The sequence below is a fragment of the Abramis brama genome (assembly GCF_963993115.1).
Source record: "Abramis brama genome assembly, chromosome: 4".
In the NCBI taxonomy this organism is placed as follows: domain Eukaryota; kingdom Metazoa; phylum Chordata; class Actinopteri; order Cypriniformes; family Leuciscidae; genus Abramis; species Abramis brama.
The window spans coordinates 31,940,246-31,944,296 of record NC_139966.1 but is presented as its reverse complement, the minus strand read 5'-3'; the positions used below and the strand labels follow the sequence as shown (position 1 = coordinate 31,944,296).

The window sequence follows — 4,051 nt, the reverse complement described above, 5'->3', positions numbered from 1 at the left end:
TCAATCATAGCGCTGGGTTCATTTCCCAAATAGCAAACAGGGATGATTGACAGATGCGTAAGGCTTATCAAGAGACTGAAAATCGACATGTAACCCAGGTTGAAATCTGGTAATATATTATTAGTTCTGCTGCCCCTTTAAGATGTGAGCTCATGCCACCCCAGTCATGTGACTGTGCTTGGCCAATCGCGCAGTAGAGCACAAGTTTAATTAGGCTGCAGCTTCTTCCTCATTCAGAGGTGTGGGGAAGCTGATCGGCAGCTGTGGACAGGTTTGTGTTCAACAAACAATTCACTCTTTTGCTTGATTTATTCTTTTAAGTTAAACACATCATTGTAACTTTTAGAATAACTTAGTGGCTGCAGGGGATTGTCACCGTCACCAGATTGCCATATGTTTACTTAGAGGAACTGGTGAGTACTCTGAATGAATGAACTACATGCTGAAAGCTAACATATTAGCCAAATATTTACCAACTGGTTTTGATTAATTTTATGCTTTTGTGACATTTGCATTTGTGGGTTACAAATATATTTGTTTTCAGTAAGTGTGTTTATATGTAGTAAGGAAATCTGATTATAGTACTGTTGAATTTATTTGAACTTTGTGCAGCCAATACAACTTTAACATTGTACTGTTTATTGTGTTGTCATGCCCTTAATGTTTATTATTTGTAGTTTGTATATTTATTGATTCATTCTGTAATAATTTAGAATTGTGTGCACATGAAAATGATATCTGAGTGTGGAATGAGCTGATGCTTAGTTCCAACTTAGCCCTGTTATTTACTGGTCCTGTTGTTGTACTACAGGCCAGGTTTTTTCTCTCTGTCTGGAGACGAGTGATGGCGAGCCGAATTTCTATTGCTGGGAACCTACCATCCGTGTAGCATCCACTGAATAGCCATCCTACTGGTCTGGTAGGAAGGTTGTCCACAGCCTGTCCCCCACACACTTCTCCATAGACTAGTGCTTCAACCCCACATACACATCCTTCACATGATGAACAATAACTTACGGACTTATCACTACAAACTTCCATAAACCCTTGTGGGTTGTCGCGCTGGTCTTGTATATCATCTATTGCTGGGACAGTTCTTTTTCTTTTTTTGGTTTTTGTGTGTGTGTATTTGCTGTAATTTATATTAGTATATACTTGAACAACAACTACCAAGTGCACTTAACTATAAACCGGTTCAACTGCAGTCTGTAAATATTTTGGGATTCTTTTCTTTTTCTTTTCTTTCATTATTTCTATTTGTAAATATTTTGTTTGATTATTTTGCAATATATGGTACCTGCACCAAATTTAAACTTATGTTTCTGTGTTGTTACTGACCACCAGCTCCTGTAGACGAATTTAGACTTCTGTTATTTTACTAGCCTAAGACATATTAATATCGGTTAACCGTCTCAAACACCCGTTACAGACAGCAATAAAGAATCCCGCTCGATCCCCCTTCCACTCCCGTGGCCGGCTGTCTGACTGATTTAAGATGACAGTACATTAGTCACGGTACTTCTAACTCCTGAAGGTAAATGGCCTGGGGTGGATGTGGAAAGTTGAAATATTGTATTGAGTTAACTTAATCTGGATTCAATTATCACACGGTAGTGATCGCATGGATTATCTTAAAATACTTCGTCATTCATTTATGGTTACTCAGATAAGAGAGGAAGACATCATTCAGCCATGCAAATTATAAAATACTCAAGTAATGCTGAACAATAAATCTAAATAAAATTGAAATCGCTATGGCTTAGTGATTATGAAAGTGCTGTGATTTGTGGATGGCTGATTAGCGCGAATCTGGAGAAACAGGCGTTTATTTATTAATTCTCAGTGTTGAGAAACGTAGCCTGCATGTGTTACGTTATTGTGTTGATAATAACTAAAGTACCTATTTATGTTACATATTTATTTTGTATGAAAACTAGCGTGTTAGTTACTTATGGATTAAAAAGTACCGTCGTATCAGTGCTGCGCGAGCTCTTTCTCTCACAAACACAGACATGCGCACACAGAGAGAGAAGGTAATTGTAAAATGAAAATTGACGGGCTAAGTTTAAATTTTGTTCTTGCTTGTGTGTTTTCTATCAAAATGTCAGAAAGCATTTTGTATTATCCATCCGTGTTTTTAAAATTTGTTAAATGACGAACACTTTACTGTCAACACAGCCCTCATATGTCGGATTCGTCTTATTTGAACTGGCCACTTGATATTCTTTTTAGAATAAGTGATTCGTTTTGCTATTATTGGTCCTGTGACAGGACTCCTGTCTATTCATTGTAGGGCTGGGCGATAAAACGATAATGATATGTCTCGCGATAGACACGTAATCAATATCAATAAAAAATGCGTTCGATAAAACGTTCGATTTTGCCATTGCTAACACAATGCTAAATCATAAATCAGATGTATGTACAATTACATTACGATTTCCAGCAATCGATTTAAATAGTACATTGGGTTTAATTTGTGATTTAATGAGGTCTAATATTGTCACATTCACCATCTGTCTTCGTCTGTGTCTGCACTACACTTCCCAGAATCCTCCGTCATCATCATCTTCACCTGCACATTGTCATCATCATCCTCAGCACCTGTGTTCACTCATCATCATCTCCTTCACCTGTTGTCTTGTCATTATCTCTGTGTATTTAAGCTCCCCTTGTTTCTCTGTTCACTGCCGGTTATTGTTTGTGCTTGTGCACTAGCACACTGTTTTGAGTTTGTTTGGATTTTGCCTATGGAAATAAATATTGAGTATTTTGTATCTTCGCTTGACCTTTGTCTTCTTCAACCCGCTGATGTAACAGAATAACCGGCCCAAAAACAAGTAAATGATGCAGACCTTCTGGGATTCCATCTTCAACCAGAACGGTAGTACTCTGGAGGAGTTTGTTGAAGTTTACCTTGCCCTTTACCAGGATGTGAGCTGGGGTGAGGACTTCCTTAAACAGCGGTTCTGGGGCGGGTTAGACGACCCACTCACCCAGATACTGCTGCTAGACGATCTCAACCTACCTTTCGTCAAATTCATGGACCGCCGCACGCTGTGGGTGTGTGGTTCCTTCCTCACTGTGGAAGTCGTCCAGCCTGATCTCCACGTCCAGCCAGATCTTCACGTCCAGCCCGATCTTATCCAGTTTGATCTCCCTCCTCTCATCGGCACAGCTGATCCAGAGTCAGTCGCCAGCACTCGCGACCCTGCACGTCACGCCAGTCATGCTGAGCCCGCATTCAACGCAAGATCTGCTGAGGCCAATGCAGACAGCGTCATGCCCGCCGAGCTAGAGACTGAGAACGTCACGCCTGCAGAGAGATTCTTCTCGCTGGTTCCGCCTGGCTTGGATCTCCCTTCTCCACTGCTTCCGTCCAGCTCAAAGCCCTCTTCATCGCTGGTCCTGTCCAGCTCAACGCCCCCCAATAAGTCCTCTGGGGGGACCGTGGAGGCCCTGCCGAGGCCACCCGAAGGGTCCTCTCCGCCATGGCCACCCGAAGGGTCCTCTCCGCCATGGCCACCCGAAGGGTCCTCTCCACCGTGGCCACTTCCTCAGCCTGCTTCGCCGTGGCCACTTCCTCAGCCAGCTTCACCATGGCCACTTCCTCAGCCTGCTTCGCCGTGGCCACTTCCTCAGCCTGCTTCACCATGGCCACCTCCTCAGCCTGCTTCGCCGTGGCCACTTCCTCAGCCTGCTTCACCATGGCCACCTCCTCAGCCTGCACCGCCATGGCCCCCTGACCAGCCTGCTCCGCCCGAGGGGTGGTCTCCTGCTCAGTCTTCTCTTCCTCGACCAACCGAAGGGAGGTCACCGCCTGGACCATCCTGGAGTCCGTCCAGCTGCACCCGGTCCGCCATCCCGTCACGGACTCCAGGATGCCCACCCCCCCTCCCATGTTCTGTCTTGTACGGTGCGGGTCGCGCCTAGCGGGAGGGGGGAGTAATGTCACATTCACCATCTGTCTTCGTCTGTGTCTGCACTACACTTCCCAGAATCCTCCGTCATCATCATCTTCACCTGCACATTGTCATCATCATCCTCAGCA

At 44.2% G+C, this 4,051-nt stretch overlaps 1 long non-coding RNA gene across 1 annotated transcript; it reads left to right on the top strand.

The window, feature by feature from the left end:
* Positions 1–204: 204 nt before the first annotated feature.
* LOC311081784 lies at positions 205–1,428 on the top strand. The gene is made up of 3 exons (XR_014606010.1): positions 205–271; positions 347–413; positions 812–1,428. It is a non-coding gene; the product is annotated as an uncharacterized lncRNA (long non-coding RNA).
* The last annotated feature ends 2,623 nt before the right edge of the window (positions 1,429–4,051 follow it).